The following is a 16,546-nucleotide window of genomic DNA, read 5'->3' as shown; positions in this document are numbered from 1 at the left end:
CACCAGCATGTTAAAGAGCTCATCGTCCATGCACTCAGGCAATCTGTGAGTACAAAGGTGCACCTGACAACAGATGCATGGACCAGTAGGCATGGCCAGGGATGTTACGTGTCCATCACGGCACACTGGGTGAATCTGGTGGATGCAGGGTCCACAGGGGACAGCAATTTTGGGACAGTTCTGCCTAGCCCATGGTCTAGGAAACAGTTGGCTGTAGCCGTTCGCACCCCCTCCTCCTCGTCCTCCTGCAGAAGTGAGAGCTCGTCCACAGACCGCAGTCGCACAACCACTCCATCCGCAGCTGCCACAGTTGCACACCAGTTGTCGCATTATGGGGCAGCTACTGGCAAGCGTCAGCAGGCTGTATTGGCTATGAAGTGTTTGGGCGACAACAGACACACCGCGGAAGTTCTGTCTGAGTTCTTCCAGAAAGAAATGCAGTCGTGGCTGGGCACTGTAGATCTTGAGGCAGGCAAGGTAGTGAGTGATAACGGAAGGAATTTCATGGCTGCCATCTCCCTTTCCCAACTGAAACACATTCCTTGCCTGGCAAACACCTTAAACCTGGTGGTGCAGTGCTTCCTGAAAAGTTATCCGGGGTTATCCGACCTGCTCCTCAAAGTGCGCAGACTTTGCTCGCATATCCGCCGTTCGCCCGTACACTCCAGCCGTATGCAGACCTATCAGCGGTCTTTGAACCTTCCCCAGCATCGCCTAATCATAGACGTTGCAACAAGGTGGGACTCAACACTGCACATGCTTCAGAGACTGTGCGAACAGAGGCGTGCTGTTATGTATTTGTGGGAGGATACACATACACGGGCAGGCAGTAGGATGGCAGACATGGAGTTGTCAGGTGTGCAGTGGTCGAAGATACAAGACATGTGTCAAGTAGTGTTGAGCGATACCTTCCGATATCGGAAAGTATCGGTATCGGTTTGGATCGGCCGATATTCAAAAAATATCGGATATCGCCGATACCGATACCCGATCCCAATGCAAGTCAATGGGACCAAAATATCGGAATTAAAATAAACCCTTTCTTTCCTTGTAGGTTCATTCTACCTGAAGGAAAACAACTAAGAATAATGTAGGATGTATGGGGGAGGTGGCGGAGACATTAAAGGCAATGAGGATTAGTCCAATCAAATAGAATAGCATGTTTTTTTTTTTTTTTTAAAGAAGTTCGGATTGAAAAAGATATTGAGTATGTAAATTTTTTTTATTTTGTCAGATATTGATGTTTCACTATTCCACGCCCTTCCCCTTCTTTTTTTTCTTTTTTTTTTTTTTCTTTTCCCACACTTTCATCTTCATCATCATCAGCATCCTTGACATCAACTTCTTCACCTTATTCATCTTCTTCTTCATCTTCTACCTATTTTTTTTTTTATTACATTCTTCATATTCATTTTCTTCAACTATTATTATTCTTCCTATTCTACATATTCTTTTTATTCCACTGTTATTATTCTTCCTATTCTACTTCTTCATCATATTCTCATTTGTGACAGGCATTCCCGTAGTTGTTATCTATAAAAGTTGGAAGATTACACCTTCCGTTCTGCCAGTCACAAAAGTTACATTTGTCCGCGTTCAGTTTGGCCTGCAGCATCAGGCTTTATCCAGGGGCACCACGAGGAGGAACGGACTCACCCCCATACACTGCTTAGTCTTCTTCTGCATATAATTTAGATAATATCTTTTGCTCTGATATTAAGTCTTATGCTTAATGTTCTTCTGCTCTTTGTTCTGCAGCCTCTTGTTCTTCTGCTTCTCGGTCTTCCATGTTGTCGTCTCCAGGGTCTTCGTCTCCAGTGTCGTCATCTCCGCCGTCGTCGTCTCAGCCGTCGTCGTCTCCGCCGTCGTCGTCGTCGTCATCGGGGTGGTCTTCCGGGTCGTCGTCATCGGGGTGGTCTTCCGGGTTGTCGACATTAGGATCTTCAACTTGGAAATGTAGCAGAAGGTACAAGAAGGCTGAGAAAATGCCAAGAACCAGCTGATGGAACTGGAACTCGGATGGCTACCCGAAGGTTCAAGAGCCTATGGAACTACCGAGGACCAGCTGACGTTACTGGAACCCGGTTACTAAGCAGGAGGTACCCGTGCTAAAAAGCACTACCAAGGACCGCCTGACGTTGGCGGAACTCGGATACCCAGAAGGAGGCACCTAAGCCAAAGGCTCTGCCCGGAACCAGATGACGTTACTGGAACCAGGATGGGGAGCAGAAGGTACAAGAGCAAAAGACACTGCCGAGAACCAGCTGACGGTACTGGAACCCGGATGGGTAGCCGAATGTCCAAGAGCCAATGGAACTACCAAGGACCAGCTGACGTTACTGGAACCCGGTTACTAAGCAGGAGGTACCCGTGCCTGAAAGCACTACCAAGGACCACCTGACATTGGTGGAACTTGGATACCCAGAAGGAGGCACCTAAGCCAAAGGCTCTGCCCGGAACCAGCTGACGGTACTGGAACCAGGATGGGGAGCAGAAGGTACAAGAGCAAAAGACACTGCCGAGAACCAGCTGACGGTGCTGGAACCAGGTGGTGGACCCCAAGGCCCACAGGAGAGGAGAGAACAGCTAGGCCGCGAGGCAGCCGCAGTTACCGAACCCCAACAGTCCTACAGGGGGAGCTGGGCCTACTGGCACTACAGAACCAGCCTTGACTACCAGTTCACGCAGCCCACATAGGAAGCTCCTAAACTGGAGGCACCCTGGAGTTGGCTAACTCGACCGCCCCACGACGGGGCAAGCATAGGCGTCTCAGTGAAGTTGACACAACCCGGAAACAGCTGACGGTGCTGAAACCAGGCTTGGCACGAGGGAGTACCTGTGACAAGAACACTGCCGAGAACCAGCTGGCGGTGCTGGAACCCGGATGCGTTGCCCCAGTGTGCAAGAGCCAATGGCACGACCGAGGACCAGCTGACGGTGCTGGAACCCGGTTACTAAGCTGTAGGTGCCCGCGCTTAAAAGCACTACCAAGGACCGCCTGGCGTTGGCGGAACTCGGATACCCAGGAGGAGGCACCTTAGCCAAAGGCTCGGCCCGGAACCAGCTGACGGTGCTGGAACCAGGTGGTGGACCCCAAGGCCCACAGGAGAGGAGAGAACAGCTAGGCCGCGAGGCAGCCGCAGTTACCGAACCCCAACAGTCCTACAGGGGGAGCTGGGCCTACTGGCACTACAGAACCAGCCTTGACTACCAGTTCACGCAGCCCACATAGGAAGCTCCTAAACTGGAGGCACCCTGGAGTTGGCTAACTCGACCGCCCCACGACGGGGCAAGCATAGGCGTCTCAGTGAAGTTGACACAACCCGGAAACAGCTGACGGTGCTGAAACCAGGCTTGGCACGAGGGAGTACCTGTGACAAGAACACTGCCGAGAACCAGCTGGCGGTGCTGGAACCCGGATGCGTTGCCCCAGTGTGCAAGAGCCAATGGCACGACCGAGGACCAGCTGACGGTGCTGGAACCCGGTTACTAAGCTGTAGGTGCCCGCGCTTAAAAGCACTACCAAGGACCGCCTGGCGTTGGCGGAACTCGGATACCCAGGAGGAGGCACCTTAGCCAAAGGCTCGGCCCGGAACCAGCTGACGGTGCTGGAACCAGGTGGTGGACCCGAAGGCCCACAGGAGAGGAGAGAACAGCTAGGCCGCGAGGCAGCCGCAGTTACCGAACCCCAACAGTCCTACAGGGGGAGCTGGGCCTACTGGCACTACAGAACCAGCCTTGACTACCAGTTCACGCAGCCCACATAGGAAGCTCCTAAACTGGAGGCACCCTGGAGTTGGCTAACTCGACCGCCCCACGACGGGGCAAGCATAGGCGTCTCAGTGAAGTTGACACAACCCGGAAACAGCTGACGGTGCTGAAACCAGGCTTGGCACGAGGGAGTACCTGTGACAAGAACACTGCCGAGAACCAGCTGGCGGTGCTGGAACCCGGATGCGTTGCCCCAGTGTGCAAGAGCCAATGGCACGACCGAGGACCAGCTGACGGTGCTGGAACCCGGTTACTAAGCTGTAGGTGCCCGCGCTTAAAAGCACTACCAAGGACCGCCTGGCGTTGGCGGAACTCGGATACCCAGGAGGAGGCACCTTAGCCAAAGGCTCGGCCCGGAAACAGCTGACGGTGCTGGAACCAGGTGGTGGACCCGAAGGCCCACAGGAGAGGAGAGAACAGCTAGGCCGCGAGGCAGCCGCAGTTACCGAACCCCAACAGTCCTACAGGGGGAGCTGGGCCTACTGGCACTACAGAACCAGCCTTGACTACCAGTTCACGCAGCCCACATAGGAAGCTCCTAAACTGGAGGCACCCTGGAGTTGGCTAACTCGACCGCCCCACGACGGGGCAAGCATAGGCGTCTCAGTGAAGTTGACACAACCCGGAAACAGCTGACGGTGCTGAAACCAGGCTTGGCACGAGGGAGTACCTGTGACAAGAACACTGCCGAGAACCAGCTGGCGGTGCTGGAACCCGGATGCGTTGCCCCAGTGTGCAAGAGCCAATGGCACGACCGAGGACCAGCTGACGGTGCTGGAACCCGGTTACTAAGCTGTAGGTGCCCGCGCTTAAAAGCACTACCAAGGACCGCCTGGCGTTGGCGGAACTCGGATACCCAGGAGGAGGCACCTTAGCCAAAGGCTCGGCCCGGAAACAGCTGACGGTGCTGGAACCAGGTGGTGGACCCGAAGGCCCACAGGAGAGGAGAGAACAGCTAGGCCGCGAGGCAGCCGCAGTTACCGAACCCCAACAGTCCTACAGGGGGAGCTGGGCCTACTGGCACTACAGAACCAGCCTTGACTACCAGTTCACGCAGCCCACATAGGAAGCTCCTAAACTGGAGGCACCCTGGAGTTGGCTAACTCGACCGCCCCACGACGGGGCAAGCATAGGCGTCTCAGTGAAGTTGACACAACCCGGAAACAGCTGACGGTGCTGAAACCAGGCTTGGCACGAGGGAGTACCTGTGACAAGAACACTGCCGAGAACCAGCTGGCGGTGCTGGAACCCGGATGCGTTGCCCCAGTGTGCAAGAGCCAATGGCACGACCGAGGACCAGCTGACGGTGCTGGAACCCGGTTACTAAGCTGTAGGTGCCCGCGCTTAAAAGCACTACCAAGGACCGCCTGGCGTTGGCGGAACTCGGATACCCAGGAGGAGGCACCTTAGCCAAAGGCTCGGCCCGGAACCAGCTGACGGTGCTGGAACCAGGTGGTGGACCCGAAGGCCCACAGGAGAGGAGAGAACAGCTAGGCCGCGAGGCAGCCGCAGTTACCGAACCCCAACAGTCCTACAGGGGGAGCTGGGCCTACTGGCACTACAGAACCAGCCTTGACTACCAGTTCACGCAGCCCACATAGGAAGCTCCTAAACTGGAGGCACCCTGGAGTTGGCTAACTCGACCGCCCCACGACGGGGCAAGCATAGGCGTCTCAGTGAAGTTGACACAACCCGGAAACAGCTGACGGTGCTGAAACCAGGCTTGGCACGAGGGAGTACCTGTGACAAGAACACTGCCGAGAACCAGCTGGCGGTGCTGGAACCCGGATGCGTTGCCCCAGTGTGCAAGAGCCAATGGCACGACCGAGGACCAGCTGACGGTGCTGGAACCCGGTTACTAAGCTGTAGGTGCCCGCGCTTAAAAGCACTACCAAGGACCGCCTGGCGTTGGCGGAACTCGGATACCCAGGAGGAGGCACCTTAGCCAAAGGCTCGGCCCGGAAACAGCTGACGGTGCTGGAACCAGGTGGTGGACCCCAAGGCCCACAGGAGAGGAGAGAACAGCTAGGCCGCGAGGCAGCCGCAGTTACCGAACCCCAACAGTCCTACAGGGGGAGCTGGGCCTACTGGCACTACAGAACCAGCCTTGACTACCAGTTCACGCAGCCCACATAGGAAGCTCCTAAACTGGAGGCACCCTGGAGTTGGCTAACTCGACCGCCCCACGACGGGGCAAGCATAGGCGTCTCAGTGAAGTTGACACAACCCGGAAACAGCTGACGGTGCTGAAACCAGGCTTGGCACGAGGGAGTACCTGTGACAAGAACACTGCCGAGAACCAGCTGGCGGTGCTGGAACCCGGATGCGTTGCCCCAGTGTGCAAGAGCCAATGGCACGACCGAGGACCAGCTGACGGTGCTGGAACCCGGTTACTAAGCTGTAGGTGCCCGCGCTTAAAAGCACTACCAAGGACCGCCTGGCGTTGGCGGAACTCGGATACCCAGGAGGAGGCACCTTAGCCAAAGGCTCGGCCCGGAACCAGCTGACGGTGCTGGAACCAGGTGGTGGACCCGAAGGCCCACAGGAGAGGAGAGAACAGCTAGGCCGCGAGGCAGCCGCAGTTACCGAACCCCAACAGTCCTACAGGGGGAGCTGGGCCTACTGGCACTACAGAACCAGCCTTGACTACCAGTTCACGCAGCCCACATAGGAAGCTCCTAAACTGGAGGCACCCTGGAGTTGGCTAACTCGACCGCCCCACGACGGGGCAAGCATAGGCGTCTCAGTGAAGTTGACACAACCCGGAAACAGCTGACGGTGCTGAAACCAGGCTTGGCACGAGGGAGTACCTGTGACAAGAACACTGCCGAGAACCAGCTGGCGGTGCTGGAACCCGGATGCGTTGCCCCAGTGTGCAAGAGCCAATGGCACGACCGAGGACCAGCTGACGGTGCTGGAACCCGGTTACTAAGCTGTAGGTGCCCGCGCTTAAAAGCACTACCAAGGACCGCCTGGCGTTGGCGGAACTCGGATACCCAGGAGGAGGCACCTAAGCCAAAGGCTCGGCCCGGAACCAGCTGACGGTGCTGGAACCAGGTGGTGGACCCCAAGGCCCACAGGAGAGGAGAGAACAGCTAGGCCGCGAGGCAGCCGCAGTTACCGAACCCCAACAGTCCTACAGGGGGAGCTGGGCCTACTGGCACTACAGAACCAGCCTTGACTACCAGTTCACGCAGCCCACATAGGAAGCTCCTAAACTGGAGGCACCCTGGAGTTGGCTAACTCGACCGCCCCACGACGGGGCAAGCATAGGCGTCTCAGTGAAGTTGACACAACCCGGAAACAGCTGACGGTGCTGAAACCAGGCTTGGCACGAGGGAGTACCTGTGACAAGAACACTGCCGAGAACCAGCTGGCGGTGCTGGAACCCGGATGCGTTGCCCCAGTGTGCAAGAGCCAATGGCACGACCGAGGACCAGCTGACGGTGCTGGAACCCGGTTACTAAGCTGTAGGTGCCCGCGCTTAAAAGCACTACCAAGGACCGCCTGGCGTTGGCGGAACTCGGATACCCAGGAGGAGGCACCTTAGCCAAAGGCTCGGCCCGGAAACAGCTGACGGTGCTGGAACCAGGTGGTGGACCCCAAGGCCCACAGGAGAGGAGAGAACAGCTAGGCCGCGAGGCAGCCGCAGTTACCGAACCCCAACAGTCCTACAGGGGGAGCTGGGCCTACTGGCACTACAGAACCAGCCTTGACTACCAGTTCACGCAGCCCACATAGGAAGCTCCTAAACTGGAGGCACCCTGGAGTTGGCTAACTCGACCGCCCCACGACGGGGCAAGCATAGGCGTCTCAGTGAAGTTGACACAACCCGGAAACAGCTGACGGTGCTGAAACCAGGCTTGGCACGAGGGAGTACCTGTGACAAGAACACTGCCGAGAACCAGCTGGCGGTGCTGGAACCCGGATGCGTTGCCCCAGTGTGCAAGAGCCAATGGCACGACCGAGGACCAGCTGACGGTGCTGGAACCCGGTTACTAAGCTGTAGGTGCCCGCGCTTAAAAGCACTACCAAGGACCGCCTGGCGTTGGCGGAACTCGGATACCCAGGAGGAGGCACCTTAGCCAAAGGCTCGGCCCGGAACCAGCTGACGGTGCTGGAACCAGGTGGTGGACCCGAAGGCCCACAGGAGAGGAGAGAACAGCTAGGCCGCGAGGCAGCCGCAGTTACCGAACCCCAACAGTCCTACAGGGGGAGCTGGGCCTACTGGCACTACAGAACCAGCCTTGACTACCAGTTCACGCAGCCCACATAGGAAGCTCCTAAACTGGAGGCACCCTGGAGTTGGCTAACTCGACCGCCCCACGACGGGGCAAGCATAGGCGTCTCAGTGAAGTTGACACAACCCGGAAACAGCTGACGGTGCTGAAACCAGGCTTGGCACGAGGGAGTACCTGTGACAAGAACACTGCCGAGAACCAGCTGGCGGTGCTGGAACCCGGATGCGTTGCCCCAGTGTGCAAGAGCCAATGGCACGACCGAGGACCAGCTGACGGTGCTGGAACCCGGTTACTAAGCTGTAGGTGCCCGCGCTTAAAAGCACTACCAAGGACCGCCTGGCGTTGGCGGAACTCGGATACCCAGGAGGAGGCACCTAAGCCAAAGGCTCGGCCCGGAACCAGCTGACGGTGCTGGAACCAGGTGGTGGACCCCAAGGCCCACAGGAGAGGAGAGAACAGCTAGGCCGCGAGGCAGCCGCAGTTACCGAACCCCAACAGTCCTACAGGGGGAGCTGGGCCTACTGGCACTACAGAACCAGCCTTGACTACCAGTTCACGCAGCCCACATAGGAAGCTCCTAAACTGGAGGCACCCTGGAGTTGGCTAACTCGACCGCCCCACGACGGGGCAAGCATAGGCGTCTCAGTGAAGTTGACACAACCCGGAAACAGCTGACGGTGCTGAAACCAGGCTTGGCACGAGGGAGTACCTGTGACAAGAACACTGCCGAGAACCAGCTGGCGGTGCTGGAACCCGGATGCGTTGCCCCAGTGTGCAAGAGCCAATGGCACGACCGAGGACCAGCTGACGGTGCTGGAACCCGGTTACTAAGCTGTAGGTGCCCGCGCTTAAAAGCACTACCAAGGACCGCCTGGCGTTGGCGGAACTCGGATACCCAGGAGGAGGCACCTTAGCCAAAGGCTCGGCCCGGAAACAGCTGACGGTGCTGGAACCAGGTGGTGGACCCCAAGGCCCACAGGAGAGGAGAGAACAGCTAGGCCGCGAGGCAGCCGCAGTTACCGAACCCCAACAGTCCTACAGGGGGAGCTGGGCCTACTGGCACTACAGAACCAGCCTTGACTACCAGTTCACGCAGCCCACATAGGAAGCTCCTAAACTGGAGGCACCCTGGAGTTGGCTAACTCGACCGCCCCACGACGGGGCAAGCATAGGCGTCTCAGTGAAGTTGACACAACCCGGAAACAGCTGACGGTGCTGAAACCAGGCTTGGCACGAGGGAGTACCTGTGACAAGAACACTGCCGAGAACCAGCTGGCGGTGCTGGAACCCGGATGCGTTGCCCCAGTGTGCAAGAGCCAATGGCACGACCGAGGACCAGCTGACGGTGCTGGAACCCGGTTACTAAGCTGTAGGTGCCCGCGCTTAAAAGCACTACCAAGGACCGCCTGGCGTTGGCGGAACTCGGATACCCAGGAGGAGGCACCTTAGCCAAAGGCTCGGCCCGGAACCAGCTGACGGTGCTGGAACCAGGTGGTGGACCCGAAGGCCCACAGGAGAGGAGAGAACAGCTAGGCCGCGAGGCAGCCGCAGTTACCGAACCCCAACAGTCCTACAGGGGGAGCTGGGCCTACTGGCACTACAGAACCAGCCTTGACTACCAGTTCACGCAGCCCACATAGGAAGCTCCTAAACTGGAGGCACCCTGGAGTTGGCTAACTCGACCGCCCCACGACGGGGCAAGCATAGGCGTCTCAGTGAAGTTGACACAACCCGGAAACAGCTGACGGTGCTGAAACCAGGCTTGGCACGAGGGAGTACCTGTGACAAGAACACTGCCGAGAACCAGCTGGCGGTGCTGGAACCCGGATGCGTTGCCCCAGTGTGCAAGAGCCAATGGCACGACCGAGGACCAGCTGACGGTGCTGGAACCCGGTTACTAAGCTGTAGGTGCCCGCGCTTAAAAGCACTACCAAGGACCGCCTGGCGTTGGCGGAACTCGGATACCCAGGAGGAGGCACCTAAGCCAAAGGCTCGGCCCGGAACCAGCTGACGGTGCTGGAACCAGGTGGTGGACCCCAAGGCCCACAGGAGAGGAGAGAACAGCTAGGCCGTGAGGCAGCCGCAGTTACCGAACCCCAACAGTCCTACAGGGGGAGCTGGGCCTACTGGCACTACAGAACCAGCCTTGACTACCAGTTCACGCAGCCCACATAGGAAGCTCCTAAACTGGAGGCACCCTGGAGTTGGCTAACTCGACCGCCCCACGACGGGGCAAGCATAGGCGTCTCAGTGAAGTTGACACAACCCGGAAACAGCTGACGGTGCTGAAACCAGGCTTGGCACGAGGGAGTACCTGTGACAAGAACACTGCCGAGAACCAGCTGGCGGTGCTGGAACCCGGATGCGTTGCCTTGCCTATTAAAGATTGTCTTCCTAGAGCCCCAACTAGCGGTGTTGGAGCAAAGGGTAAGCAGGGGGAGATGAGTGTAGGCCGAAGCCTGCACTGGAGGCAGCTTTGTGTCTGCGTTGCGTTTGCAGGACACTTTGCCGGCTACACACTGGGGGAACAGCTGGCGTTGCTGAACCCCACTAACACAATGGCGTGTGTTTTTATCTGTGCAGCTAGCACTTGCGGGCAAAAACTTGCGATGTTAGAGCCCGTGTTGAAGCAGGAGGAGGAGGAGAGGAGCAGAGTGTAGGCCGAAGCCTAGTTGAACCAATTTCAAAGGAAACCTTTAACCCCCCCCTCAGGTGTTACAAAGTACAAGAGACACACCTTGTGCAGTATTAATGCTGCACAAGTGAAAGGTTGCTCTATTAATTTGTCTACTTGCACACGCTGAATGAAAGACATACACAATTTACCCCATTCTACAGTCAAACTGTAGTGGATGCGTGACTTGGTTTTTTGATGAGACGCAGCACAGGTGTCCAAAATAACGCCTTGGTGCTTGGCGCAGCTTCCTGAGCGTTGTTATTTGCTGTACAGGAGTCTGCGCTCTTGTGTTATCCCTTGGCAATGCCCTGTTAGCGCTGCCCATCTTATGACCTCATTTCATGTTGGCCGGTGCGGTTAACGATGGCCATAAATCCCAGACCCACAGTGTCTTTTCATAAAGCCACACTGCGGTGCTGGGATTCGTGGCCTTGAGCAGTAAATATTTTGGCCGCTCACACACGTCCTTACACCTGCTTCAGACTGGGCGGCCTCTGCTGATCCCTTCTCGCATGCCGCGGCCATGAGGCTGCACAGTCTGAAGAAGGCGGAAGGAGATGAGTTAAGACAGGCGAAGATATGCACTGCTCGTGCCCATCAATCACACCCTCGCAGTCAAAATAATTAAGACAACGAGTAGCATTTTATTCAGGCAGGGCGGACGAACAGGCGCAAGTAGCCAACCAATGATGTCAGAAGACGGGAAGCGCTACCAAGGGGGGTGCTGCGTATCATTAGAAAGGAAAGTCACACCTCAGGGACAGTGGAATGGTCTCAAAGAGACACATTTTGTACGTGTTGAGTTCCACGTGGGCAAGGAGAAAACGTCAGCCACCTTGTACAAATGCAGCAGTACTGCTGTACAAGGTGGCTGTTATACATAGAAACACCTGGGGGTGGTGGCCAGGCTCCCTTCAATTTCAGTTCATGTGCCTGCGTGGCGTTTGCAGGTCACGTTGCAAGCTGCACAGCAGGGGAACAGCTGGCGGTGCTGAACCCCACTAACACATTGGCTGGTGTTTTTCTCTGTGCAGCTAGCATGTCCGGGCAGAAACTGGCGTTGTTTGAGCCCAGGGTCAGCAGGAGGAGGAGAGGAGCAAAGTGTAGGCCGAAGCCTGCACTGGTGGCAGCTTTTGTTCTGTTGTGCCAGCGTGGCTTGTGCTGGACACGTTGCCGACTACACAGCAGGGGAACAGCTGGCGGTGCTGAACCCCACTAACACATTGGCTGGTGTTTTTCTCTGTGCAGCTAGCATTTCCGGGCAAAAACTAGCGGTGTTTGAGCCCAGGGTCAGCAGGAGGAGTAGAGGAGCAGAGTGTTGGCCAAAGCCTAGTTGAACCAATTTCAAAGGTTACCTTTAACCCCCCCCTCAGGTGTTGCAAGGTACAAGAGCCACACCTTGAACAGCATTATTGATGCACAAGTCAAAGGTTGCTCTATTTAATTTTGCTCCTTGCACACGCTGAATTAAACACGTACACTATTTAGCCCATTATACTGTCAAACAGTAGTGGAGGCGTGACTACTAGTCTTTTTAAGGAGACGCAGCACAGGTGTACAAATTTACACCTAGGTGCTGTGCGCAGATTCCTTACCGTTGTTATTTGCAGTACAGGAAACTGCGCTCTTGTGTTATCCCTTGGCAATACCCTGTTAGTGCAGGCCGTCTCATGACCTCATTTCATGTTGGCCGGTGCGGTTAACGATGGCCATAAATCCCAGACCCACAGTGGCTTTTCCTAAAGTCACACTGCGGTGCTGGGATTCGTGGCCTTGTGCAGTAAATATGTTCGCCGCTCACACATGTCCTTACACCTGCTTCAGACTGGGCGGCCTCAGCTGATCCCTTATCGCATGCCGCGGCCATGAGGCCGCACAGTCAGAAGAAGGCGGAAGGAGGGGAGTGAAAACAGGGGAACATATGCACTGCTCGTGCCCATCAATCACACCCTCGCAGTCAAAATATATGAGACAACGGGGGGCGTTGTGTCGGGCAGGGGGGACGCACAGGCACAGCCAGCCAACCAATGATGTCAGGAGACGGGCAGCGCTAACAATGGGGGTGCTGCGTGTCATTAAAAAGGAAAGTCACACCTCAGGGACATTGTAATGGTCTGTAATGAGACACATTTTGTACTTGTTGAGTTCCACGTGTGCAAGGAGAAAAAGTCAGCCACCTTGTACAAATGCAGCAGTACTGCTGTACAAGGTGGCTGTTATACATAGAAACACCTGGGGGGGTGGGAGGCAGGCTCCCTTCAATTTCAGTTCATGTGCCTGCGTGGCGTTTGCAGGTCACGTTGCAAGCTACACAGCAGGGGAACAGCTGGCGTTGCTGAACCCCACTGACACATTGACTGGTGTTTTTCTCTGTGCAGATTGCATGTCCGGGCAAAAACTAGCGGTGTTAGAGCCCAGGGTCAGCAGGAGGAGGAGGAGAGGAGCAAAGTGTAGGCCGAAGCCTGCACTGGTGGCAGCTTTTGGTCGGTTGTGCCAGCGTGGCTTGTGCTGGACACGATGCCGGCTACACAGCGGGGGAACAGCTGGCGGTGCTGAACCCCACTAACACATTGGCTGGTGTTTTTCTCTGTGCAGCTAGCATGTCCGGGCAGAAACTGGCGTTGTTTGAGCCCAGGGTCAGCAGGAGGAGGAGAGGAGCAAAGTGTAGGCCGAAGCCTGCACTGGTGGCAGCTTTTGTTCTGTTGTGCCAGCGTGGCTTGTGCTGGACACGTTGCCGACTACACAGCAGGGGAACAGCTGGCGGTGCTGAACCCCACTAACACATTGGCTGGTGTTTTTCTCTGTGCAGCTAGCATTTCCGGGCAAAAACTAGCGGTGTTTGAGCCCAGGGTCAGCAGGAGGAGTAGAGGAGCAGAGTGTAGGCCGAAGCCTAGTTGAACCAATTTCAAAGGTTACCTTTAACCCCCCCCTCAGGTGTTGCAAGGTACAAGAGCCACACCTTGAACAGCATTAATGATGCACAAGTCAAAGGTTGCTCTATTTAATTTTGCTCCTTGCACACGCTGAATTAAACACGTACACTATTTAGCCCATTATACTGTCAAACAGTTGTGGAGGCGTGACTTGTCTTTTTAACGAGACGCAGCACAGGTGTCAAAATTTGCACCTAGGTACTGGGCGCAGATTCCTGAGCGTTGTTATTTGCTGTACAGGAGTCTGCGCTCTTGTGTTATCCCTTGGCAATACCCTGTTAGTGCAGGCCGTCTCATGACCTCATTTCATGTTGGCCGGTGCGGTTAACGATGGCCATAAATCCCAGACCCACAGTGGCTTTTCCTAAAGTCACACTGCGGTGCTGGGATTCGTGGCCTTGTGCAGTAAATATGTTCGCCGCTCACACATGTCCTTACACCTGCTTCAGACTGGGCGGCCTCAGCTGATCCCTTATCGCATGCCGCGGCCATGAGGCCGCACAGTCAGAAGAAGGCGGAAGGAGGGGAGTGAAAACAGGGGAACATATGCACTGCTCGTGCCCATCAATCACACCCTCGCAGTCAAAATATATGAGACAACGGGGGGCGTTGTGTCGGGCAGGGGGGACGCACAGGCACAGCCAGCCAACCAATGATGTCAGGAGACGGGCAGCGCTAACAATGGGGGTGCTGCGTGTCATTAAAAAGGAAAGTCACACCTCAGGGACATTGTAATGGTCTGTAATGAGACACATTTTGTACTTGTTGAGTTCCACGTGTGCAAGGAGAAAAAGTCAGCCACCTTGTACAAATGCAGCAGTACTGCTGTACAAGGTGGCTGTTATACATAGAAACACCTGGGGGGGTGGGGGGCAGGCTCCCTTCAATTTCAGTTCATGTGCCTGCGTGGCGTTTGCAGGTCACGTTGCAAGCTACACAGCAGGGGAACAGCTGGCGTTGCTGAACCCCACTGACACATTGACTGGTGTTTTTCTCTGTGCAGATTGCATGTCCGGGCAAAAACTAGCGGTGTTAGAGCCCAGGGTCAGCAGGAGGAGGAGGAGAGGAGCAAAGTGTAGGCCGAAGCCTGCACTGGTGGCAGCTTTTGGTCGGTTGTGCCAGCGTGGCTTGTGCTGGACACGATGCCGGCTACACAGCGGGGGAACAGCTGGCGGTGCTGAACCCCACTAACACATTGGCTGGTGTTTTTCTCTGTGCAGCTAGCATGTCCGGGCAGAAACTGGCGTTGTTTGAGCCCAGGGTCAGCAGGAGGAGGAGAGGAGCAAAGTGTAGGCCAAAGCCTGCACTGGTGGCAGCTTTTGTTCTGTTGTGCCAGCGTGGCTTGTGCTGGACACGTTGCCGACTACACAGCAGGGGAACAGCTGGCGGTGCTGAACCCCACTAACACATTGGCTGGTGTTTTTCTCTGTGCAGCTAGCATTTCCGGGCAAAAACTAGCGGTGTTTGAGCCCAGGGTCAGCAGGAGGAGTAGAGGAGCAGAGTGTAGGCCGAAGCCTAGTTGAACCAATTTCAAAGGTTACCTTTAACCCCCCCCTCAGGTGTTGCAAGGTACAAGAGCCACACCTTGTGCAGCATTAATGCTGCACAAGTAAAAGGTTGCTCTATTTGTTTTGCTCCTTGCACACGCTGACTAAAACACGTACACTATTTAGCCCATTATACTGTCAAACAGTTGTGGAGGCGTGACTTGTCTTTTTAACGAGACGCAGCACAGGTGTCAAAATTTGCACCTAGGTACTGGGCGCAGATTCCTGAGCGTTGTTATTTGCTGTACAGGAGTCTGCGCTATTGTGATCCCTTGGCCATGCGCTGTGAGCGCTTCCTGTCTTCTGACCTCATTTCATGTCGGCCGTTGCGGTTAGCGATGGACATGAATCCCAGACCCACAGTGTGTTTTTAAAAAATCACACTGCGGTGCTGGGATTCGTGCCCTGGTGCACTAAATATGTTTGCCGCTCACACATGTCCTTACACCTGCTTCAGACTGGGCGGCCTCATCTGATCCCTTATCGCCTGCCGCGGCCATGAGGACACCCAGTCTGAAGAAGGCGGAAGGAGATGAGTGAACACAGGCAAACATATGCACTGCACATGCCCATCAATCACACCCTCGCTGTCCAAAAAAATAAGACACCGAGGGCCGTTGTTTCGAGCAGGGGAGATGCACAGGCGCAGCCAGCTAACCAATGATGTCAAAAGACGGGCAGCGCTAACAAGGGTGGTGCTGCGTGTCATTACAAAGGAAAGTCACACCTCAGGGACATTGTAATGGTCTCTAATGAGACACATTTTGTACGTGTTGAGTTCCACGTGGGCAAGGAGAAAAAGTCAGCCACCTTGTACAAATGCAGCAGTACTGCTGTACAAGGTGGCTGTTATACATAGAAACACCTGGGGGGGTGGGGGGCAGGCTCCCTTCAATTTCAGTTCATGTGCCTGCGTGGCGTTTGCAGGTCACGTTGCAAGCTACACAGCAGGGGAACAGCTGGCGTTGCTGAACCCCACTGACACATTGACTGGTGTTTTTCTCTGTGCAGATTGCATGTCCGGGCAAAAACTAGCGGTGTTAGAGCCCAGGGTCAGCAGGAGGAGGAGGAGAGGAGCAAAGTGTAGGCCGAAGCCTGCACTGGTGGCAGCTTTTGGTCGGTTGTGCCAGCGTGGCTTGTGCTGGACACGATGCCGGCTACACAGCGGGGGAACAGCAGGCGGTGCTGAACCCCACTAACACATTGGCTGGTGTTTTTCTCTGTGCAGCTAGCATGTCCGGGCAGAAACTGGCGTTGTTTGAGCCCAGGGTCAGCAGGAGGAGGAGAGGAGCAAAGTGTAGGCCGAAGCCTGCACTGGTGGCAGCTTTTGGTCGGTTGTGCCAGCGTGGCTTGTGCTGGACACGTTGCCGACTACAC

Source organism: Ranitomeya imitator, chromosome 1 (genome assembly GCF_032444005.1).
Source record: "Ranitomeya imitator isolate aRanImi1 chromosome 1, aRanImi1.pri, whole genome shotgun sequence".
Classification (NCBI taxonomy): Eukaryota; Metazoa; Chordata; class Amphibia; order Anura; family Dendrobatidae; genus Ranitomeya; species Ranitomeya imitator.
Note: the sequence above shows the minus strand (reverse complement) of the source record.